The following is a 26,624-nucleotide window of genomic DNA, read 5'->3' on the forward strand; positions in this document are numbered from 1 at the left end:
TAAATAAACCTATGGGTGTGGGTTTTAAAAATAGAAAATAATAATAAAGTCACAAGAAATGATAAGAGACATAGGCCAAAATCGTGTTGGGCCCTTATTTTACATCATATGCAAAAATAAAGACTGAAATTAAGATCTAAAACTATAAAAGTCTTCAAAGAAAATAAAAGAAAATTTTTATGATGTTGGATTTAGCAATGATCCCTTGGAAAAACACAAAAAGCACAGACAACAAAAGCAAAAACAGACAAATGAGACTAAACCAAACTTAAAAACTTTTGTGCGTCAAAAGTCACAATTAACAGAGTGAAAAGCTATGAAATGGGAGAGCGCATTTGCAAATCATAAATCTGATAGGAGGTTACTATCCAGGATGAAGATATTCTGCAACTTAACAAATTGTCTACTTGAAAATTAGACACAGATCTCGATAGACACTTCTCCAAAGACAACACACAAATGGCCAATAAACATAGAAATGAGGGCCAATGTCATTCATCGGGGGAGAAATTGAAGCCAACACTGAAACAAGATACCATCTCATATTCATTTGGATGTCTGTTAGCAAAGGGACAGGAAATAAGAAATGTTGGTGAGGTGGGAATCCTTGTTCACTCTTGGTAAGACTCTAAAACAGTACAACTTCTACGGACAAAATCGTGGAGATTCTTAAAATATTTAAAAATAGAACTTTCCCTTGATCTTATAATCTTACTCCTGGGTATAAACTCAAGAGAATTAAAAGCACACTCTGGAAGATATATTTACACATCCATGTGCATAAATGCCATGGCTCATAATAGCCAAGAAGTGGAAGCTCTGACAACTAAAAAATGAAAAAAAAATTAGTAAGACACAAAAGACCGTATCACAGGAGTGCTAAAAGCACAGTATAGAATGGGTGCTTGATTGGCGGTTCAGGAACTCGCATGCCACATGGGAGTGCCCACACTCACACCCTGACTCTGCTTCCGACTCCAGCTTTCCTGCCACTGCAGACCCTTGGGGGCAGTGCTGACAGCTCAAGTGATTGGGTTCTGTTGTCCACATGGGAGAACTGAATCTTGTTTCCAGATACTGGCTTCAGCCCCCAGCCAAGCCCCTGTCTCTTGTGGATATCTAGGGGCTAAAAGAGCAGTTGGAAGTCATTCATGTATTCTTATTTATTCTCACTCATTCTCATTCTCTCTCTCTCTCTCGCTCTCGCTCTCGCTCTCTCTCTCTCTCTCTCCTTCAAATAACCAAAATTTTTCATGAAACATGTAGCAACCAACTTAAGGTTTATCCCACTTTATAGAAACATTTATAATAGGCCGGCGCCGCAGCTCACTAGGCTAATCCTCCGCCTAGCGGCGCCGGCACACCGGGTTCTAGTCCCGGTCGGGGCACCGGATTCTGTCCCGGTTGCCCCTCTTCCAGGCCAGCCCTCTGCTGTGGCCAGGGAGTGCAGTGGAGGATGGCCCAGGTGCTTGGGCCCTGCACCCCATGGGAGACCAGGAAAAGCACCTGGCTCCTGGCTCCTGGCTCCTGCCATCGGATCAGCGCGGTGCGCCGGCCGCAGCGCGCCGGCGGGGGCGGCCATTGGAGGGTGAACCAACGGCAAAGGAAGACCTTTCTCTCTGTCTCTCTCTCTCACTATCCACTCTGCCTGTCAAAAAAAAAAAAAAAAACATTTATAATAAATTCTGAGAGCTTAGAAGATAATTGTCTAGAAAGAATTGAGTGTGCTTATACAGTGTTGCAAACACACACATGCACACCATCCCCCAACACACACACTGGTGTCTGTGCATCCAACAACCCTTCCAACAAAAGTTTTATTCTCAGAATCCATCATTATCACAAGCTTCTAGAGGTTTTCTTCTTACTGTGTACACAGTGACAATGAAACAAAGGAACAATTGGAATTTTCACAGACAAGAGTATAATCAATTTCAACACACTCCCCCGGAGCTTAAAACAAAGTCCTGAAGCATTAAGTCTAAAAAGTGCTAGATTTTAGCATCCGTGTAATCAAGCTGCAACCCCACATCCCTATTTACATAGCAAAAAAAAAAAAAAAAAAAAAAACAGTACAAAGAAATTACATCTGGCAAAGACTGGGCGGTAGGGCCTAAAATAAGCTAAGGATTTAGGCATACAACACCTGTCTTGTAATCACATATTGAAACACTGCTCTGAAAGATGAAGACATAAATTTACAGTATTTAAATAACTTAAATAATCTCAATTCCTTTCAAGAAAACCTACAACATTTTTCTTCACTCCTTCAGAGCTATCTTTAAGTTTATAAATTTATAAATGTAGGGACCATTTTCTGAGTTTCCATTTTTGAGCATGGTTTTCTAACAAGACAACATGATGGATGTTTTCTCTTTAAAAAGTGAGAATAAAACAAACACACATGACACAAAATTACTGTACAATCCATATTTTTGCACATCAATCTATGCATGGCTCAGCTGACTACTTCCAAACAGGACCTCCTTAATAATAAGCAGAAGTGATTTGATTATGACAAACAGCTTTGCAGTGGATGCAGATTACAGCCATAATTGCTTAATTGCTTTCAGGATTTGTTTCAGGACAACAATAAAACCGAAGACTGTCACCCCATGTGATGCGCCACCCAGTTCATCATCCCAGTGGTCCCAGCCTTGTAATGAAGTCAGGGTGATGGACGGTTCCATGCCACGAATGTTGTGTCCTGTGCATGGCCGGCTCCAGGGTCATGCCTGTGTGGTAATGCTCCAGCACCATGACACCTGACCCATGGAGCCCTAGACAAGCGGCAGGCACCTGTGACGTCCAGTATCTGCAGAGCCTGGAGATCTGCAGACGCACCTCTGCATGCCAAATCCTCACTCCACCTCTCACTGTTGCTGAGATAAAATGCTCTTGAGATGTCAGATGTGGCGCATGGTCTCGCGCTTGCTCTCTCTCTCTCTCTCTCTCAAAGAAGACTTTTCCAGTAAAGTCTGGCTCCTTTAAGATCAGCTGCCTACTGCTGACTGTTCACTGTCCTCAGATGTCCTGCCGTACCATGGACAGCAGACCCTGTCTTCTCTGTCATTCTAAACACCACATTCCCTTTCCTGCGTGCCCAAGGTTTGGAAACACAATGGCTGCCCTGTCCTTTCAGAAGAGGTAGAACTTTGGGATTACTAGTCTGGCAAGCTGGGATGACTGCACTCAATGGGCTGTAGCTCAAGCCAGAAGCTCTCTCTGAATTCATAATCAGTAAAATAAATTTTCATCGTCTGCCCCCAAATACATTTTGAGCCCTCAATCTCTGCTCTACATCCACATCTATGTATTTTTCCTCTTGTCAGCGTCTTCAGTGGGGATCGGAAGAGGCTCAGCTCTCCCGAGCAAGCCCAGGTCTTCAATACATGAGTCCCTGGTTGTCCAGTCTGCTCCACCTCCCTGTTTGCCTGCTGCAGCAACAGAAGTCCTGGATTTTAGCTCTCAGGCAGATGTTTCATACCACTAGTTTGAGTCCTGAAGTGACACTGTAAAAATTACAGGGCATACTCCAAATGTAAGACCAATGACCACAAGCTGTAACAATTCCTCTTTTTTTGGTTTAAGTCAAAAGCTTGTGAGTAGGGTTGGTATTGTGGCACAGTGGGTCAAGCTTCTGCCTTCAACTTCAGCATCTCAGAGTTCAGGTCAGAGTCCCAGCATCCCTGCTTCCAAACCAGCTTCCTACTAACGCACCTGGGAAGGACGAGAAGATGTTCCAAGTGCTTGGTCTCTGCCACTCATGGGGGAGACCTGGAGGAAGTTCCTGGCTCCTGGCTTCAGCCTGGCCCAGCCCCGGCTGTTGTGGCTATTTGGGGAGTAAAATAGTGGATGGAAGATTTCTTTCTCTCTTTGCCTCTATTTCTCTCTGTCATTGTGACAAATAAATAAATAAGTAAATGTTAACCTAAAAAAGCTTATAAAGGTATATATGTGTCCATGCAACTACAATTTCATGGTTGTGAACATTTTAAAAAATATTTCTTCATATGAGTCTTGGAAAAAATTTAAAATATGTTTGATATTATTTAGATGTGATATAGTTTCATTTCTGAAGCTCAGAGACAAAACTGAATTTAATATTATAATATTCAATTTTGGCTGTGTGATGTGTGTTTCATTTTCCCTTCCATCATAAACATTTTTAGCAGAAAATGGGTGATAAAATTTCTATGATCTTTTCTTAGTTTTATAGTTTGTGTTTTTAAGTGAGTTTCAGTGCCCTTCATAACAACGTGTATGACACATTCAGATCAAAGTGTTCAAAGTCAATTCCAAAAACCATCCCACAGCAAAGAGTAGGATGAAGGGAAAGGCACCCCCATGCCCACCTGAGGACCCACCTGAACTCAGGGCTGATTACTGCATTAAACACCCTTGCTGAGTCTCTCACCAGTGCGTCGGACTAGTGAGACTTTTCAAAAATGATTTCATCTTCAAACTCATTCAGAATAATGTAACAGCTAGGAAACTGGCCAAGATCCAAGAGCTGAGTCCACAGGCCCCCACTTGTCCTCTGAAGTTATTGCTACTTACTGCTCCATAGAAACCAACCAGCCTTGCCCATAACTTTCACCCTCACCCCTGTTCCTCTCCAACTCCACCACACGGAATATTCCATTCTCATTAACTACCGACCTGGGGGCACTGTTCATTCTGGGGCTCCCTCCCCATGGAGAGTCAGCCCTCATCCATCACTGCACGTGGTGCTCGTGGGTTATTAGAAAGTGGGCCTGCTGCAACTTCGTGCAGGACTGAAAACCTGCCTGAGGCTTAGCCCAGCCTAGAGGCCCTGACACTGGGATCAGAGCATAGATCTAGACTGGGGCGGGAACAACTCAGGATCCTCCCAGGAAGTGTGATAAATAGAAACTGGAAGAGGTTTTTTATTTTTAAAGGCCCTCTCTTGTTGTTTTAATATCATAGAACTAGGATGTAGGCATTTTTAATCAAGGCCCATAGCTCCTGGAACAGAAAAGAGAGAGAGAGATGCAAAGATAGAGTGAGAGAGAGAGAGAGAATGAACATGAGAATAAATAGCATCAGCTAAGTTACCTGGATGTAGCAGTACTGAAACAAACATGAGTTCAGACTTTCCAAGCCATTTCCACATATGAGAGGTAGTCCGTTTCCTTTTGTATTTACGCCATTACAAGCTGATTCTGTCACTGGCAACCAGCGAGCTGAGGGATCACTCCCTGAGCGCACCTGTTCTCTTCTGTTATGAACCTATTGCTTATCTCCACAAGCAGAGCAAAGGTTAAATTTTTCTAGTGTGTAGAACATTTTCATATTTATCCTTCCTTTTCAAAGATATATTTTCGGGTTTCAGAGAGCTTTATGGTTTTGTGCTGTGCTGAGCTGAAGAACAATTCCTTGCCAGTCAGATGCTCAGTACACAAAGTATTTGTTGAAAGCATCTCTGCACATGTGCAGGGACTAAGACATGAAAAGGTAGAAGTTAATGTCCATGGCCACAAGGAAATAAGTCTGGAAATGAAAATTCACGTGGGGAATAAAAGGTGGAGAGAACATGAAAGTCAGACTTCTGTGCTGTTCACACTGGGATGAACCATCTCCTCAGACGATGCCCAAAGAATCTCCATGCCACAGAGGGACAGAGAACCTGTTCTTGAAACGTGCAAGCTCAGAAAAATACTTTTTATGTCATAAGAATCCATAGAACCCGATTTAAAAGAAATTAGATTTTTCATCTGAATGTGTCTGAAATCGATGTGAAGTAGTTGTCTTGTTGTATGATTAGTAAGATCATTCCTAGGATGAAAAAGATCCATCTCCCTCCTCTGCTATGCTGACCAAATTCCACAAAGCACAGACCCACAGGTGCATCTGCAGAGCCCGTCAAAGAGCTGGTCACACAAAGGGACTCAACAATACATTCAATCACCCACCTATCTATTAATTTTTCAGTCATTCAAGCAAATTATTAAGAACTTTCTATATGCAAAGTTAATATTAGCACATTCAAGGGTTCCAGGCTTACTCACTCACTTGTTGTTTACAAAGTAGCACACAGCAAACAGTCCTAAGCCCACACAGATCCAAAGCAGAAACACTGACAACACTCCCAGTTCACTCACATGCAATGAGAATTGGTTCTGAAGGTCAAGATTCCAGGTCAGCTGATCTGGAATTTGATCACAGGTAAAATGTTAGTTTAAAGAAAAATATGCTCTAAACTTGAAGAAAACACTTGAAGATAGGCAGACGTCAGAAAATCAACAAGCGTTTGTTCAGTTTGGCAGAGCAAAGACATGTAAAAGCTAAAAGTCAAAAAGAAAGCAAAAATTCAAGAGCTGGCATCACCACCAGGGATTAAAGAGGGAATAAAGAGAGTTTCGCTATTTTTAGTTCTGTCACAGGAGCCTCGAAGGCTTGTAAACAACTTTACCATCAAAATGTGGAGTCTGCAAGAATCTGGGGATTATACAGCAGGCAACAGGGGAGACACAGGGGCACAACAACTCAGCTCAAGGTCAGGAGGGTCGGAATGTGATCAAGGGGTGGAGGACCAGGGCAGATGACAGGAATCATGAACAGAAGAACACTTAAGTGATGGCGAGTGACTGCAGGTGGGCAACAGGGGGGGAGCGTAGACAGAAAGCAGAGAAAGAGACATCTCTGTACTTCCCACCTGCAGTGGGTGGAGCTAAGGAGGAGCCATTATTAAACACAGTACACGTCACTGAGTGTGGAAGGAGAAAAACGCGTGTGTGTGTAACTAGCACTTACTCATTATTCGACTGACAGGTTTGAGGTGTCTGGACCATGTATTCATTGTGTTAATCGACAAAATGGGTAAGGTATTTTCAGCAGGCAATTGGAATATTTTACAGACACGAGCTGCATCTAATTTCTTTAAGGCAGCTCTAAAGTTCTGTATGTAAGCAAGATGTCCCATGCTGATGGACTACTAGGTCTTGTTAAACTTTATGAAAAATTAAGGTATACCATAGTATTTGCTTTTGAAAGGGGTGCATTTCATTATTTGTAAATAATGTCAAAATCACCAATATGTTTATTTTTGAAATATCTTAACACAGAACACTTTGATAAGACAGTAACTCATGTCATCTTAATGATAATTTATAAATTCTACAGAGTAACATCAATTAGTTACTCACGAATTAAAGGAAGACCTGGATATTTTACTTCCACAATTTTTATTACTATTCTTGAATGCAATACTTGCATGGCTGACTTTGAATGAAACATGAACATAAATGTCTTTCTAAATATAAAATGGTATCTGGTGCCTCTGAAATGCTTAGAGATGTGTTCAAAGCTAATTAAATAATGGACAGCAAAGACCACTAATCACTTCAGTATGTGGATCAGACAGCTCAAATAATTTGAGGAAATCACCAAAAAATCAAACTCAAACTAACAGACAGAAAGCCGCACCTCCTCCCATTTCCCACTCACTGATGTGCTGTTTTCTCTTCACAGAAACTTGTCATCACACATGATTTTCTTTAGGAAAATGCAGCGTCCAAAGAGACAGTGGCCACATACAGTGGGCCTGAGTCCCCGGTACAGCTGCGGCAGGGCTGGGAGTGACGACTTATCTCAAAGACGCTACTTGGAAGATTCCCCACCTCGTGTCAGAAGGCTGGCCCTGTGCCACTTGGAAGGGCTGGCCGCACTCTGTGGTCTGAGCTAGGACACCCCAAGATGGGGGTTCTCCTTCCCCTGTGGCTCCAGGGAAAGGCAGGGGAGGTACAAGGCACCTGTGGAGGACAAAAGTCTGGGAAGGTAATGTGGGGCCCTCCTGCTATTTGGGGCCACAGCCACACCACTGGGACACCCAGACCTCCTGCCCTGTTGCTGCCTGCAGAATTCTGTCCAACGTGATCCGTCCTGTCTCTGTATCTGTTTGTTCTGCAGAGTCACAGTCAAGACACTCAGGACTTGCCTCATAACCTCTGTAGGTAGCAAGATGGTTCTCACCTCATGGGCAGTGCCAGGAGGCTGGGGGCAGGGGGAGAGGAGGCAAGTTTTGAGATCTCTGCATGCCAAGAAACACGCTGGACTTTTAAAGACACAAGGCAACAGGGTACATAGTCAACCTTACAGGGACTGGAGGTGTGGCGCCGCAGGTTTACTCTCAGCTTATGAAGCAGGCATCCCATGTGGGAACTGGTTCAAGTCCCAGCTGCTACAGTTCCAATCTGTCCCTGCTAATGGCCTGGGGAAAGCAGAGGAAGATAGCTCAACCACTTAGGTCCCTATACCCACATGGGAGACTCAGATGAAGCTCCTGGCTCCTGACTTTGGAATGGCCAGTCCTGGTCATTGTGGTCAGTTGGGGAGTGAACCTCCCTCTCTCTGTAACTCTGCCTTTCAAATGAATAAATAAAAGCTTACAAATATCTTACAGGGTTAAGGAATCTATTGTAAACATGTGTAAACATTGGGGAAATAAAGAGAAAAACTAAAAACATAACTTTGCTAGAGAATATTAATGGCAATCATTTATGTGTACTGGTTATTATTGGTGACTCATTTTTATTTCTCGAATTTTATTGTAAGTGCCATTAATCTGTGTCGGGTCTTATTAATATACACGTGGTTTCAACATGGATCCAGGTTTACTGTACAATCAGTCTTCCCTTGCCAGAAGACTCAGATCCAGGCTGCCTCTGACATAAAATAGGTCCCAGCCCTCAAGATGAGTGAGGGATGACAGAGGACACACGCCGGCCACCACCTCCACACCTGTCCCCACCCAGGATTCCTCTGCCAACCATCTGTGGGCATGTGGGTCCAAGGATAAGGCACAAAACTACTTGAAAGTACAGCCTAAATTTATACTTAGGAAATTCTGTATTTCAAAAAAAAAAAAAAACTATTAAAGATGCTATTAGTATGATTATATTTTTAACTAAAATTACTACTACTAGTTCTATAAAAATTTTGAACTCATGGGGCTTCCATAGCCTTGGCAGCTCATGACAAGAGCCTAGGGTGATTACTGATGCCATAAACAAGAGTGTTAATTTGTTAAGTCAACAACAGGAGTCACTGTGCACTTACTCCTCATGTAGGATCTTTGTCCTTAGTGTGCTGTACATTGAGATTTAATGCTATAACTAGTACTCAAACAGTATTTTTCACTTCATGTTTCTGTGTGGGAGCAAACTGTTGAAATCTTTACTTAATGTATGCTAAACTGATCTTCTGTATATAAAGAGAATCGAAAATGAAAAAAAAAAAAATTTTTGAACCAAAAATCCTATAAATAGTTTTATGGAACTGAACCCCAGGCTAGGACTTTTTTTTGACAGGCAGAGTTAGACAGTGAAAGAGAGACAGAGAGAAAGGTCTTCCTTCCATTGGTTCACCCCGCAAATGGCCACTATGGCAGATGCTCTGTGCCAATCCAAACCCAGGAGCCAGGTGCTTCTCCTGGTCTCCCATGGGGTGCAGGGCCCAAGCACTTGGGCCATCCTCCACTGCACTCCCGGATGACAGCAGAGAGCTGGCCTGGAAGAGGAGCAACCAAGACAGAATCTGACACCCCAACCGGGACTAGACCCTGGGGTACCAGCGCCACAGGTAGAGGATTATTAGCCTAGTGATCTGCAGCGCCGGCCATAGGCTAGAATTTTCAGTTCATGTGTTCTGGTGTGTTTATCTGCATGAGTGTCAAACACAGATTTCTCCTATGAACATACTCTGACCATAATGGCCGATTGTTAAGACATACCTCTAAAATCCTCAGATGAAGACAGAATTCAGACATGATAATGAAAAGTGGAAAAACTGTTGAAATGCTTTATGTCTATTGCATTCCATATAAACAGAAACGTAAGTCCTTGGGCATTCCTCTCTTTGTTAAAGCAGCTGGAAGGTCAGAGACCGTAGGTCCTCCACTGAAAAGCACCCTGTGAATTCATTATTTAGGGTGGAAAACCACAATGTGCTGATATAGTGAAATGGGGATGCACTCTAACAGTTCAGCACTTGGGTTGTAGTCATTTATATGAGAGACCGATGCTGTACCCATTTGAGCCCAGGATCAAATACATCTACCCACGGGGAGTTGGGGAGGCACAGAAACCATGAGACGAGAAGCTGAAGGGCACCCACGAGGACCCTGAAGGGGCTGATGGTGCTGGCCACACAGGGTTGGACACCTGACACCTGTTATCTTAGCAGACTGAGCTCAGGGAGTGCTGGGGCACAAAACAAAGAGCACGGTCTGCAAAGAGCCCAGCCAGGAACCTGGATACTGGACTCGGGGCACTCAGGACTCAGAGCAGGGAGGGAGCCCAGCACGATGTCTCTGGGCTGAACATGACAGATTAAGCCAGGACCTGGATACTGGACTCAGGGCACTCAGGACTCAGAGCAGGGAGGGAGCCCAGCACGATGCCTCTGGGCTGAACACGACAGATTAAGAGCTTTGTAAAAAGTATGATATTTTATCTAGTGTTTCCCATCTCTGTGACCTTAATAACTAAATCACAGTGGTTTGAGTATCGTGGTTCTAGGACTTCTGCTTGTTAATGGACCCTCCATGGCAGACCAGGAATTTCAGTGTATCAAGATGATAATGAAATTTCACTTCTATATATAAATAAAACCAAGCTTCCATGTAAAAACAATAATCTGCCTTTGGATTAATAACCAGAATATATAAAGTGATCAAAAAACCCAACAATAGCAAAGCAAACAACCCAGTCAAGAAGGGGGCAAAGGACTTAAACAGACATTTCTCAAAAAAGGAAATCCAAGTGGCCAACAGACACATGAAAAAGTACTCAGGATCACTAGCCATCAGAGAGATGCAAATCAAAACCACAATGAGGTTTCACCTCATTCCAGTTAGAATGACTTTCATACAGAAATCAACAAACAAAAGCCCTAATCCATTAATAATGGGAATGCAAACTGATAGAACCACTAGGCAGTTTGGAGATACCTTAGAAATCTGAATCTAGTCCCACCACATGACCCAGCCATCCCACTCCTCAGAATTGACCCAAAGGAAATGAGATCAGCAAATGAAAGTCATCTGCACCTCCATGTTTATTGCAGCTCAATTCACAATAGCTAAGACATGGAGTCAACCCAAATGCCCATCAACAGAAGACTAGATAAAGAAATTATGGGATATGTACTCTTTGGAATACTACACAGCAGTAAAAAAAAAAAGAAACTCGGTCATTTGCAACTAAATGGATGAATCTGAAAAACATCATACTTATTGAAAGAAGCCAGTCCCAAAGGGACAAACACCATATGTTCTCCCTGATCTGTGACAACTAACAGAGCACCTAAAAGGTAACCTGTAGAAGTGAAACTGATACTACAAGAAGCAATTACTTGAACAGCCCTTGTCCTGACTGTCAAAGAAGAGTTTATTATTTAATTTTTTATTTATTCTTTTTTTCTGCTTAATACCATTTGTATAACTCTTTACTTAACATAAAATTAATCATAGGTGTATTAAGTCAATTGAAAATAGATCTCAGTTAAAAATAAGAGTGGGAATGAGAGAGGGAGGAGCTATACAGTTCAGCACACATTTCCAAAGACTTACCCTTAAGAGTGAAGCTAAAAGCTTGCCATGGGACTACAAATCCCATTAAGCTGGGTGGTACTATGGTACCATCTTACATGGAATTGATCATATAGACAGGATTAAAAATCAAAGGGATCACATAAACAAGACCAAATGTCTGGTAATAACAATAGATAGAATTACAAGGAGAGAAAGTTCCAACATGGAAAGCTGTCCACACAGCAGACACATAGAATAACAAATGCCTTAAACAGCACTCTGACCTCAGAAACAGCCCCTAAGGCATTCAGATCCAGCTGAAAATCTCATGAAAGCATTTCAGGTATGGAAAGCCAAGACATAGTGGCAAAAAATGTTCTGCATGAAATATATCTGTGAGCAAGACCCCAGTGAAAAGAAGTCATCAAAGAAGGATGTACTTTTCTCTGAAGGCAGGAGAGAACTTCCACTTTGCTTATGGTCTTGTCTAAATACCGATGGAGTTTGTGGACTCAAAAGGCTTCCATAGCCTTGTTAGCTCATGACAAGAGCCTCAGGTGGTCATTGACATCAAAAATAAAAATGTTAATTGTTAAATCAACAACAGGAGTCACTGTGCACCTACTCCCCTTGCTGGACCTCTGTCCTTAATGAGGTGTACTATGAAAATTAATGGTAAAACTTGTCTTCAAGCTGTACTTTATAATTTGTGTGTGTGTGTGTGTGTGTGTGTGTGCAAGCAGTTGAAATCTCTACTTTAGTACAGAGTTAGTCTTCTGTACATAAAGTCAATTAAAAATGAATCTTTTATTTGCATTTCCCTGATGGTTAGTGATCTTGAACATTTTTTCATGTGTCTGTTGGCTATCTGGATTTCCTCTTTGGAAAAATGTGTGTGTACCACAATGAGGTTTTACCTCACCCCGGTTAGAATGGCTTACATACAGAAATCAACTAACAACAGATGCTGCTGAGGATGTGGGGAAAAAGGCACACTAATCCACTGTTGGTGGGAATGCAAACTGGTAAAGCCACTATGGAAGACAGTTTGGAGATTCCTCAGAATCTAGAATATAGTCCTGCCACATGACCCAGCCATCACACTCCTTGGAATTTACCCAAAGGAAATTAAATTGGCAAATAAAAGAGCTGTCTGCACCTTAATATTTATTGCAACTCAATTCACAATAGCTGAGACATGGAGTCAACCCAAATGCCCATCAACAGAAGACTGGATAAAAAAATTATGGGTTATGTATTCTATAGTACACTATACAGCAGTAACAAAATGAAATCCGGTCATTTGCAACAAAATGGAGGAATCTAGAAAAAAATCATGCTGAGTGAAATAAGCCAGTCCCAAAGGGACAAATATCATATGTTCTCCCTGATCTGTGACAACTAATTGAGCACCTAAAAGGAAACCTGTAGAAGTGAAGTGGACACTATGAAAAACAATGACTTGATCAGCCCTTGTCTTGACTGTCTAGGAACAAACTTACTATTTTATCCCTTTTAGTACTTTTTTGTTTGTTTGTTTTACTTAATACCATTGGTTGAACTCTTTAATTAACACACAATTATTCTTAAGCATTTAAATTTACCTGAAAAGTGATCCCTGTTAAATATAAGAGTGGGAATAAGAGAGGGAGGAGATGTACAGTTCAGCACATGTTTACTTGGACTTACCCCTAACAGTAGAGTTAGAAACGTGCCAGGGGATTCCAATTCAGTCCCATCAAGGTGGCATGTACCCATACCATCTTACTAGTCAAAGTGATCAGTTTAAGTTCATAGTTGATCATACTGATAGGATTAAGTGTCAAAGGGATCACATAAACAGGACTAGTGTCTGCTAATAATAACTGGTAGAATTAAAAAGGAGAGAACGATCCAACATGGGAAGTGGGATACACAGCAGACCCATAGAATGGCAGATGTCCTAAACAGCACTCTGGCCTCAGAATCAGCCCTTAAGGCATTTGGATCTGGGTAAAAAGCCCATGAGAGTTTCTCAGGAATGGAAAGCCAAGGTACTGTGGCAAAAAAAAAAAAAAGACCTACATGAAAGATCTCTGTGAGTGAGATCCCAACAGAAAGAATGGGCCATCAAAGAAGGAGGTACCTTTCTCTGAAGGGAGTAGAGAACTTCCACTTTGCTATGGCCTTGTCTAAAGAAGGTTGGAGTTTGTGAATTCAAGAGGCTTCCATAGCCTTGGCAGCACATGACAAAAGCCTCAGATGATCACTGACATCATAAATAAGAGTGTCAATTGTTAAATCAACAACGGGAGTCACTGTGCACCTATTCCCCATGTAGGATCTCTGTCCTTAATGTGTTGTATTATGCGAATTAACAGTAAAACTACCATCCAAACAGTACTTTATACTTTGTGTATCTGTGTGGGTGCAAACTGTTGAAATCTTTACTTAGTATATACTAAGTTGATCTTCTGTATATAAAGGTAATTGAAAATGAATCTTGATGAAGAATGGGATGGGAGAGGGAGTGGGAGATGGGATAGTTGTGGGTGGGAGGGATGTTATGGGGGTAAAAGCCACTATGATCCAAGAGTGGTACTTTGGAAATTTATATTTATTAAATAAAAGTTGAAAAAAAAAAAAACTGTGACACACTAGGTTAATCTTCCACCTGTGGCACCGGCATCCCATATGGGTGCCAGTTCTAGTCCCAGTTTCTCATCTTCCAGTCTAGCATCCCTTTTGTGGCCCAGGAGGGCAGTGGAGGATGGCCCAAGTGCTTGGGCCCCTGCACCTGCATGGGAGACCAAGAAGAGGCACCTGGCTCCTGGCTTCGGATCGGTGCTGCTCCAGCCATTGCAGCCATCTGGGGAGTGAACCAACAGAAGGAAGACCTTTCTCTCTGTCTCCCTCTCTCACTGTCTGTAACTCTACCTGTCAAATAAATTTAAAAAAAAAAACATGAATCTTAATGAAGAATGAAATGGGAGAGGGAGTAGGGGGTGGGATGGGAGTGGGGGTTGGAGGAGGGAACAGGGGGGAAGACACACTATATTCCTAAAAGCTGTACATACTAAATTTGTATTCATTAAAATAAAAACCTTCTAAAAATAACCTGCCTTTGAATATTTACAGTTTGTACTCATAACAGCCAAAGACAGAGGAAAAAAATGAAATGCCCACAAACTAGTGAATGGACAGACCCACTGGGGGCATCCATAAAAAGCAATTACCACTCAGCAACAAGAGGCAACACAGCTCTCATGCCTGTGTCCACACCGATGAATCTCAGAGCACTACAGAATTGAAGTGAGTTTCTTTAAATAACTACACTTACTTACCACAGACCTACCAACTGGACTCCTGAGAGTTTACCAAAGAGAAAAGAAAACATATGTCCACACAAAAACCAGTATTAAAACTATGTGCAGAACTGTACCTGGAAAGTTTACTTGTGAGACCCAGCCCTGTGGCACAGCAGGTTAAGTGGCCACCTGCAATGCCTGCACCCCAGATGGGTGCTGGTTCATGTCTCTGCTGCTCCACTTCCTATTCAGCTCCCTGCAGATGCTCCTGAGAAATCAGTGGAAGACAGCCCAAGCGCTTGGGCCCCTGAACCCACACAGAAGACTTGGATGAAGCTCTTGGCTTGTAGCTTTTGTCTGGCCCAGTCCCAGGCATTGCATCCATTTGGAGAGTGAGTCCACAGCTAGAAGATCTCTCTCTCTCTCTCTCTCTTTCTCTCTCTGTGTGTGTGTGTGTGTAACTCTGCCTTTTAAATTAAAAAAAAAAGTAAGAAAGTTTACTTGTAATAGACACAAACTAGAAACAAACAGAATGTCTCTCAGTAGGTGAATATTTCAGACTATTATGGTCCATCCATACCATGGAACACAACTCATTAATAAAAAGGAAGAAACCACTGGTAGACAGAACAACTTGGGTGGATTATGCTGAGTAAGCCAACCTCAAGAGACCATGATGTGTGATTCCTTTGATGTGACTTCCTGGAAAAGGCAAAGCTGTAAGGACAGAAGTCAGATCTGTGAGTTCTGTGATAGGGCTGTGATTACAGGGACAGCAGAAGACGGACTATGAAAGGGCACAAAAACGTCCTTGGATTAACAAAATAGAGTTCTATTGTCTTGATTATGGGACACTTGCGTGAAAGTTTATGTTTGTCAAAATCTATTGATTTGCTGGCACCATGGCTCACTAGGCTAATCCTCCGCCTTGCGGCGCCGGCACACCGGGTTCTAGTCCCAGTCGGGGTGCCGGATTCTGTCCCGGTTGCCCCTCTTCCAGGCCAGCTCTTTGCTGTGGCCAGGGAGTGCAGTGGAGGATGGCCCAAGTGCTTGGGCCCTGCACCCCATGGGAGACCAGGAGGAAGCGCCTGGCTCCTGTCTTCCGATCAGCACAGTGCACCGGCCGCAGCGTGCAGGCCTCAGCGGCCATTGGCGGGGTGAACCAACGGCAAAGGAAGACCTTTCTCTCTCTCTCTCCCTCCACTCTGCCTGTGAAATAAATAAATAAATAAATAAATACCTATTGATTTATCCTCCTAAAAAACAAGTATGCAAATTACATTGCAGTAATGCTGACTTAACAAAATAGACGCAAAGAAAGTTAAATTTAAAATCAGATTTTCAGAGTAGTGTAAGACAAAGTATTGAACTAGAATTGCAAAATACTGAGGTATACTCCATTAACACAGTAAATATTTTAAGAAGATCCTTTCATGGATAGGACTCATAAATAAGACATTTTAAAAGAAACTGCAAAGGCGCCTTGGACATAGATGTGGACCCCCATCACTCACTGAAAATCAAATGAGTCAGAGAAAGAGACAGCCTTATGGCCAAGGTGTCTGTGGAGGGGAAGAGAAGCACAGTGGCTGCATCCTGCCCCATCCCTCAACCTTCAGCAGGTGCTCTGGTTTCCAGGGCTCCCTGTACCGTCCTGTGGGCTTTGGACAGCAAACATGCCATTTTCACATTTGCATCCTCTGTGCCAAGGGCTAGGCATGCCTCTGTGCTCGGCAGGTGCCGACGGTGTTGTGGGCAAATGTGGGATGGATAAAGTAAGACAGGAAGGGAGTGAAGGAGTTACTAGCAGATTGGCTGACTTTTACTGATACTCAGAAACAGGGGTGGTGTTACTGGCCACATTTTCTGAATGAGGATTCAAGTGCTAAGCCCTACAGAAGCTGTGATCCACCAAAACGAAACCCAATTAGACAGAGCAGAAGCCCCGACGATCAAGCCCAGTGGCCCCACAAGAAACAAGGGAACCCCCAAATGACGGTAGAGGATGCACCTGTGCTGGCTGCGACTGTCATCAGTCACAGGGGCAGGGAGTGCCATGCCATGCCCTGCAGGGCAGAACCGACACAGCACACCACACGTAATGTGCTTTACGGGTCACCAGAGTGACAAAGCGGGTGGCGGAGACTCAGGGAAGTCCCCTGGTGGGTTCAGCGCAGGAGCCTCGGTGCTCCAAAGATAACCCTGAGAGGTAAAGCTGTTCAGAGTAAAGAAATGAGGGAGAAATGGAAGAAACAATCCAGTCGTCTGCTGTTTCCTTCCTCAATCACACGCTCACAAAAATAACTTTACAGTCTTGGAACAGGAGGCCCCACAAGGCACATCTTTCATTAATCTCATATTTATCGCCAGCCGCTTCAATGAGTGTCTTCCCCTTTCTTCCATTAACACCCTGAATGGGGAAGAATGGCCGATTGACTTTCACAAAGCCATTCATTAATTTGTACCTGTCTCTCCTGCCACTCCTCATTTCTAGATCATAAATAATTCAGGTCTCTTAATCTTTCCTTATTCTGAAGATCCCAGAGCTTTTTACCTTTAATTATCCTTCTCTCAACCACTTCCTATCAGCAAACGACCTTTCACGCTGAACCAAATGAGACCGAGGACAGCAGCCAGGAGGCACCAGTGATTCACACGGATTATCATCCTTGTACACCACACTCCCGATTCGCCTTTTTAACCACAACCTTTGGTGGAGGTGACATTCCCTGAACTGTCCACAGCAACCTCTACGCTGCTTCCCGAATGTGGAAAAACCAGTTTAGAACTCAATCATTTCAGAACCATTTACACAGCCTCCACTGTCGTACGATGCATCCTCCTAGGAACACAGGACAGAATTCCACCGTGTCTTGGAGCAGACGTCTCCGAAGCAGTGAGCAAAGGGCTCATTCTCAAATGACCATCACTCTTGAACACGCTGCATGCCCTGGTCCAGCACTGGTGTTTTAATGGTGATCAGTGAAAGACAAAGTTTGCTTCCTTCAAGTTAACTTGCATCCTAATTAGCATCGTTGTTATTGTTGGGGTTCCCATTAGCATTCTTTTAGTTTCTCAAGTGACTGATGTCAAAAAGATGACAAAACAGCACCACCTAGGCTTCAGGACTTTCTCTGCCCTCTTGTTCAAGGGAAGACTGCAGACTCACAGTAGGATGGATGTAGAGGTGCAGCTGATCTCAAAGATGATGATGCAGATGCAAATATTGGACCTCCACTTCCTTTTTTTTTTTTAAGTCAACCAATTTATTGTATATCCATTCTAGGAAGCTAATACAATTTGCAATTGGTAAACTTTCTCTTTTTTCCTTTTTTTATTTAGTAAATATAAATTTCCAAAGTACAGTTTATGGATTACAATGGCTCCCCACCCCATAATTTCCCTCCCACTCGCACCCCTCTCATCTCCCGCTCCCTCTCCCATTCCATCCACATCACCTCCAATTACTTTTGATAGTCAATTAGAGCCAGCACCGCGGCTCACTAGGCTAATCCTCCGCCTTGCGGCGCCGGCACACCGGGTTCTAGTCCCGGTCGGGGCGCCGGATTCTGTCCCGGTTGCCCCTCTTCCAGGCCAGCTCTCTGCTGTGGCCAGGGAGTGCAGTGGAGGATGGCCCAGGTGCTTGGGCCCTGCACCCCATGGGAGACCAGGAAAAGCACCTGGCTCCTGGCTCCTGCCATCGGATCAGCGCGGTGTGCCAGCCACAGCGCGCTGGCCGCGGCGGCCATTGGAGGATGAACCAACGGCAAAGGAAGACCTTTCTCTCTGTCTCTCTCTCTCACTGTCCACTCTGCCTGTCAAAAAAATAAAAAATAAGTAAAAAAAATAAAAAAGATAGTCAATTAGAAACTGCTCATATACTTCCTACCTTAAAAAAATAAACAGAGAAAAAGAGATCTTCCACCCACTGGTTCACTCCCCAAATAACTGCGACAGTGAGGGCTCTCAGCCAGGCTGAAGCCATGAGCCAAGAACTTCATCTAGGTCTCCCAAGTGGGTGACACAGACCACCTACTGCCGCTTTCCCGTGTGCATTAGCAGGAAGCTGGATAGGAAGTGGAGCAGCGTGACTTGAACCAGTACCCGTGGAATGCCAGTGTCATTGGCCGTGACTTAGCCCACTAGCCCACTGCATCACAATGCTGGCCTCCCCAGAATAACACGTTTGAGCTCCTCCCCAGACTGCACTGCATCTGTGTTTCTTTTGGTAGCCACGGCTTCATGTGCTCCATGCTCTCATTTCCCTCCAAATAAAGGCTCAAGTCACTGCAGTCTGAAGATATCTGCCTCTCCACAGGCACTGCTTGGTGTTCATGTACGGCACTGGTGGCCTTCTTGTCCACCATTCCAGTGGCTGCTCTACTGGAACACACTTGTCCCGTCACACCAGTCTGCTTAGGAGACTCTGCCACTTGAAACAGTTTTACTCGAGTCCCTGATTGACGATCTCTTCACTGTTGTGTGGATGACTCTTGCTCTATCTTTCTAAATTTCCAGCCTTGCCACCTATGTCCTCCCATTAGGGCAACATGTTGCCATCTATTTCAAAGAGACGTCACTCACCTGAGCCTCAGATCATCTACAAAGCTACCTACTGGGCAGTTCTCTGGGGATGGCAGGGGGCTCGATGCACCAGAGCCTTCTTCCCGTGTCTCCTTCCTGAAGTTCAGTGGTCACAACACATCCAGCTGCTCTAGCACGACTTTGTGAAAGTGCCAGTTTGACCATTTCCTCTCTTTCAGCCTCCATGATCCTAAATCAGACTCAAGGCTGATGTTTCCTGGCCTCTCACCTTTTTCCATAACAGGTATTGTAAACCATGCACTTACAATGTCGTTTATTATCAAGTATACTACACTGAATATAACTGGATGTGGTGCCATTTTATATGACTGGCAACTTAGGCTTGTTTACACCAACATCTCCAAAGCCACCTGTGCAACGTGTTGTGCTTAATGTTGAAACAGCCACAGTGAGTCACTGGTAACTGGAATCTCTCAGCTTGTAAAATTTCTAGCTGAAATATTAACATTGTCTGTGTTTATGGGTACCATGTGATGCCCAGCACATGCATAGATGGTGCTATATCCAATAAAGAGAAGCATATTCAGTTCCTCAAACATCGAACATTTCTTTATACTATGTATATTCAAAATCCTTTCTTCTATTTTTCCCAAGAAACATAGTTCACTGTCACTATCTGTAGTCACCCTACTATGCAATAGAATCCCAGAGCTTTTTACTCGCATAAATGATAGTTTACTATCCAATCCCCAACATTTTCCCATCTCTCCCTTGCATCTGGTAAACACCATTACTCTTTTAAACTCTAAAGGATCAATTGTTGCAGACTCCATATATAAATTAGCTTACACGGTGCTTGCCTTATTTCACTTGGCATAACGACGTCCACGTTGCTGCCAATGACAAGGTCCCATCCCTTTTACGGCTCGGTAGTATCCATTGTACATACGCACCACATCTTCTGTATCCATTTATCAGTTGATGGGCACCTGCGTTGTTTCCATTGCCTGCCTATCGTGTATAGGAACTACTCAGCTCTTATAATGCTATGGGACTCCCATCATATACACAGTGCATTATCAATCATGTGACTGTAATTTCTTGGTCATTTTGATACATTAATGGTGTGGTAGCTAAAAAGCAGTGACTGGATGCCCAAGTATCTGAGGAGAATGAATGACCTTTTCCAATAAGTATTGAAGTAAAAATAAGGGAAGCTATTGGATATCAGCTTTAGCATATAAGAATATCAAAACAAACAAACAAAAAGCAGCATTTATTACCAGTGTGGGAAGAATTAACAAGATGTTAAACAGAAGTTTTGCTTTTCTCTGAGTCTTCAAAGCAAAACGCAAATTCCCGCCGGGGAGCCGCCCTTGCTCCTGCCCGTCACTCAGAGGTTACCTCTTGACAAAATACGCCCTCAACCGATGATGCTGGGTTGCTCCTCAGGTCTAGTCTGCCCTGGGCCGTCCACTAGCCCCTTAAGCTCATTGATTTCCTTCACATCATGGCTCCTTGTAACCTGTCTGTTTATGTGTTCCCTCTCCACCTCGTCCCTGGCACGGGGCCTTCCAGACAGCAGGGCTGCTGGCTGACTTGCTCATCCTTATGTGGTAGGCCAGAGGTGGTGAGGACAGGAGTCTAGTAATATTTGGGGGAGTAATGATCAATATACGAATGAATAGAAAAGAAGGAGAAGGCCATTTGATCTCTTCAGCAGGTAAGCCTCTGCGGGCTTGTGTTCCTGAAGCGATGCTGAGAGTGAGCCAAGTCCTGAAATGCTGAGGAGTCCTTGCTTAGTCCCCAGAGACAGCATCACGTTAGAACAACAGATGGCAGGTAAGGGCTTGGGGCTGCTCACCTCCGAGCTGAATGACAAGGCTAAAATAGTGCAAGGTCACCACTAGCAAAACACGGAGATGCAACATTAGACCACCAGCATCAAGTGGCACACGGCTGTATGAAAGCCACATGGATGAAGGCTGAGCAATAAGTACAATAAAATTCTATCATTCAACTCTGCTCCTTCACTTCACCGGTGATGCCCCAGAAAGCAGCTACGTGGGCAGGCAGAGCAGGGTAGACCTGGACCCAGACGCAGATGTCTGGGGTGAAACGCTGTCTTTAGCAGGACACTTTTTTTTTTTTTTTTGACAGGCAGAGTGGACAGTGAGAAAGAGAGAGACAGAGAGAGAAAGGTCTTCCTTTTGCCGTTGGTTCACCCTCCAATGGCCGCTGCTGCAGCTGGCGCACCGCACTGATCCGATGGCAGGAGCCAGGATCCAGGTGCTTTTCCTGGTCTCCCATGGGGTGCAGGGCCCAAGCACCTGGGCCATCCTCCACTGCACTCCCTGGCCATAGCAGAGAGCTGGCCTGGAAGAGGGGCAACCGGGACAGAATCCGGCGCCCCGACCGGGACTAGAACCCGGTGTGCCGGCGCCGCAAGGTGGAGGATTAGCCTATTGAGCCGCGGCGCCGGCCTTTAGCAGGACACTTAAAGGCTGCTTGCTTTCGCTCAGTTACCTACTGAATGAGTCCAGGGCATGTCACTCATATGGCAGCATTACTCATTATCATAAATATTTTATAATGTTGGAAAAAATTATTATAAATATACTGCTACTAAAAGTATCAGTTCTGAGGAGTTGTGATGTGAATTGAAACTAATCTATTTAGAATATGGTACTACACATCTACATATCTTACTCTAACATATTTTAAAATATGTATTTTTAAAGATTTATTTATTCATTTACTGTCTGAGAGGCAGAGCAAACGGGGGATTGGGGAGGGAGGGCCAGAAGCTCCACTCTCTGGCTCACTTCCCACATGACTACCAACAGCTAGGTCTGGGCCAGGCAAAGCCAGGGCCCAGGAAATCCATCCTCTTACCCGCATGAGTGGCAGGGGCCCAAGCACTTGGGCCACCCTCTGATGCCTTCCTAGGAGCATTAGCAGGGAGCTGCACAGAGTGGAGGGGCTGGGACTGAGAAGTCACTCTGGTATGAGAGACCAGCATCATAAGCAGCAGCTTAACCCACTGTGCCACAACATTGGCCCCATATTTTTAAATTGAAATTGTTGGGTAAAAAAAAACCACCCTGATAGGACTTATTTTCACCTAAAATTAGTTGAAACTATTTAGTTATTAAAATGCTTGCGAAGAAAAGTTTAGTCATAGGGTATATGCAGAGAAACATTCATATTTTCCTATATGAAACATTGTATAAAACTGGTAAGAAAAGGGATGAAATCCAATAGGGGTGAAAGAAAAAAAAAAAAAACGAACATGAAGAAACAGGGCTAATTAAAAATCAGGGGAAGTCCACACCAGTTGTTTGAGTGTTAAGAAAACCTCACAAGAATCTATGCTTGAACCACTGAGCTGGCATCATTTGGAGGGAGATGCCTTTCAGACTGGCACAGATACCGGGATGTGCATTCTCCAAGGACCGTGGGAATCTAAGAGCTACAGCCTGGTGGAATGAAACCCAGGAGCAGTTGCTAAAAAACCTCGTGCCACAGATGCCATTTGACTTCATATTATTTCATTTGCAAATCAATGCTAAGAGATTAGGGTTAAAGGCTTCAATTTAATGCTGAATATAAAGTTTTGATACCTATCAAAATGGGAAGACATTAGTATGTGGATGATTTAATAAATGTTATGGAATACTGCTTATCAAAACAAGATTACTTGAGAAGTCTGTTGTTGGATACAAAATGTGCACTTGCTCTTAAGAGATAGAAGACAGTGATGTACAAGGGGGTATCTGGGATAAAGGCACAGATCTGGGGAAACAGTGGTTACGTTTAAAGCCACAATGGATGAGGTTGCCAGCATCAATAGATTCACATGCAGGCACCTGTGTAGATGCACTGGTGGGAAGAAGTGGGGGTGATAATTGAGGGTTTCTAACTTTGGGGTGTGGGAGGTTAAAGGAAGATAAAAAGATTTCTAGGCATAACAACTGCGCCTACTGGGGAAACACAGTGAGAGGGCATTACTTTGTCATCTGCCTGCTGGAGACTGGTGATCATGACTCTAGCATGAAATCCACCTGCATTTGCTCTCCTGTTTTCCTTCTATGATCATCCAACTATCTGGTACAAGGACAGACAACTCAGAGAGTGGGTTCAAACAGGATGATGGACAGACATTTGTCACCTGAGTACAACAGAGTGTGGATGAGAGTGGAGAGGCTTCAGCAGTGAACCCTGGGGTGAGCATTGGGCAGACACGCAGGAAACAGTGGGGCCAGGGTGATGTGCTTCCGTGAACTTGTAGGGTTCCTGAACAAGTGGGCAGCATGTGCAATAGGTGGGAGATGGAAGGAGGCAAGCATAGAGGTGACATTCTTGAGAATGAGCATGAGCATGGGATTAGAAAGCTGTTAGTAGGTAAACTAGTGGCTTTCTGCTTGGTTCAGTTGGTGCAATCTTAGTTGTTGTCAAGGGATCAGCAAACTTGTAGACTATTCATTTTAAATCACTTTAACCTTCCTCAGGCTGCAGACAATGTTGCCTCAAACTCAAGTGCTTTGAGAAGAGTTGAACCAGGAGAGAAAGAGCCCTTGGCTCTCACGGGAGACAAAGGTAATGCCACAGGTATACCTCAGTTTATTAAAAGTGAAGTATATTCCCCAGGTCTCACGTGACACTGACACTTGAGCCAACTGCTCCTTAGAGGTCCAGTCCTCCCTCCTGCTTGCACTCCAGCTGGGGCCCTGGCCAAGTCCATGGCTGTCAGATAGACTCTCACTACACATCCATCTGAAGGTACTTCTTGACTTCAGAGACATGAGACATGGACACCTTTGGTTATGGTGTTGCTAACTTTCCTGCTACTTCCTGCTTCCACAAGCACATTTTATACTCCAGTTGTCTACATTTCTATAGAAGACAGAGTCAAAGAAGAGCCCCAGAACTAGGTCAGAGCCCATGCCAACAGATCTGTTTCACCACCCTTATCCCTAACTACTCACTCTTTCAATATTCTCTTACACTGCTTTAAAGTTCTGTCTAATTTTAAAACACGGTCCATAGTGCACAATTCTGAAAACACAGAATGCTTTCTTCAGGTAACTGATAACATTGTAAACCAGAGATAACTGTGAGTTCAGACTTTTCAGTATTGATGTGCTTTAGCATTGCCCAGGAGACCATGAGTCTCTTGTAAGCATTAATTAGCAGGCACCCATGTCCCACACAAAGGTGTCCTCTGCCTCACAAGGACCACGTGTGTGGCTGCTGATGCACATCTCAGAAGTTCCTGCTTTCACTATGAATCACAACCATTTCCTGCATTGCAGCCAGGCTTGGAAGTGAATATGGTTTGGGGATATACAAAGAGCAGAATGAAAAAGAAATAGGCAGGAGGTGCCAGTGGAGGTCATGTTGGAAGGAACACCTGTAAGAATGTAGCCAAAATAACCTTGCGAGTAGATTAGACCAACAGAGCGGACAAGGGAATACCATGTGGGAAAATCGTATTTAGCAGGAACAGCTATTAAACTATGAATCATGATCCTTTTCAATAAACCCTTCTGATACCAAAATGGTCCTCACTCTGACTTCTACTCAGTCATCCTCAGAGTCTGGCTCCACATACATCTTTCAATGCAGAGTTCCTTGACTAGTTCAGCCATAATGGAGTATGATTTCTGAATGCCTTTAGTACACCGTGCCACCTCTCCAGGGAAGTTAGCATTTATACTATTCACGCTTCCTTTCCATTTATAGACATGGCCACACTCAGTTTAGAAAACAGTTAACAGTGAGTACTTGCTAATTACTTTGATAAACTCATCAAGAACATGGTTTCCAGGTGCTTGAAATTTTTTCATTAAAATTACTCATTCATTTTTAATTGCATCTTTCATACTGGTGAACAATAAGAATAACCTCAAATGATGTCACTGACAGGACATAGTCTTTTTTTAAAACATTTTCTGAATTTATGCTAATAATTCAACTCAAAGTAAGATAAGGTGGGGCATGTTTGCTGACCAACTGCTCCCTGACCCCCTATGTCTGGGTTGCTTTAGCTTGGTGCTTTTTCCCCAAGCCGCAGCGCTGCCTTCCACCAGGTGTGTGCGCTTCACCTAGAGAGAGCCCAGGTTCCTGGCAGGAATAATGCCAAGGACTCCAGGAATTCCCTCTGCAGAGGCAGAGAAAGAAGTATGACGATACGCGGCTAGTGCAGTAACACACAGAGGCAGTACGGACACCACCCTGGGCAGACTTCACCCAGATACAACCCCAAGATTTCAGATGCTTAACCAAAAGATGGTGTATTCTATATTCTTAGGCCACATCCTTCTTATTCATTAAATCTGAAAACTTCCAAACAGACCCGTGATTTCTGCTTGGAGTGAAAATTGTTCTGCGAGCTAAAAGCATGCTTCCTTTGGCAATTTTTAAGAGTAAGACATTTTTATTTTTATTAGAGTTTTTAAATTAAAGGTAAACAAATTTCATGCATTTCACACATACAGGTTTAGGAACATAGTGACTCTTCCCACCCTACCCTGCCTTAACCCCCTCCCACTATTCCCACCCTTCCTCTTCCTTCCTCTCTCATTCCATCTCTTATTTTTGCAACGATTTACTTTTGATTCCAGTATACACCCTCCTCCAAAGACAAAATATTCCATCCTTCCCAACCATCATTTATTCAGTCACCATTAATGGAAAACTCAGCATTCACTCAAAACATGTGTTCCTTTAATATAGTAATTAAACTTAACATTGTGATGTCCTTTGCCAAGCAAACCCTCATCCAAAAAGGAAACAATTTGCTACAAATGCCATCTGTCATTTTAAGATCATGACATAAACGGACAAAACTTCTCACAAGTGCTACAGGAGGAAAATAAAATGTATATATAACAAGCCATTTGCATTAGAAATATGTCTTCCTCTTCATTATCACCACCCAGAAAAGGTTTAGAGGCAGGTGCTATCTAGCTCAGAAAATTCAGCTAAAATTCAGGCATTGAGGAAAAAAAAAAACAGGTAACAAACTATTCTTCACACGTGAGCATCCGTGTGTAGCATGTGGCAGAGCCACTGGGGTCTCTGCACACTGCAAGGTGAATCAGGCAAGGACGAAAGTTTACCGTCAAGGAGATCCGTGAAGATCAAGCACCAGTCTAACCTCTGAGAGGTACAACTTGAAGGTAAAATAATGACTAAAGGACCTCAGCCACACATTAATACACTGGACTTTTATG

The 26,624-nt window shown here is 43.6% G+C and overlaps 1 protein-coding gene across 4 annotated transcripts in view; it reads right to left on the reverse strand.

Annotated features, from left to right (window-relative positions):
- MYO16 (myosin XVI) overlaps positions 1-26,624 on the reverse strand; it is a 693,372-nt gene that overhangs the window by 534,293 nt on the left and 132,455 nt on the right. The gene's annotated exons all lie outside the window — the stretch shown is intronic.

The sequence above is a fragment of the Oryctolagus cuniculus genome, chromosome 9 (assembly GCF_051225735.1).
Source record: "Oryctolagus cuniculus isolate XC-2025 breed Fujian yellow rabbit chromosome 9, ASM5122573v1, whole genome shotgun sequence".
Classification (NCBI taxonomy): Eukaryota; Metazoa; Chordata; class Mammalia; order Lagomorpha; family Leporidae; genus Oryctolagus; species Oryctolagus cuniculus.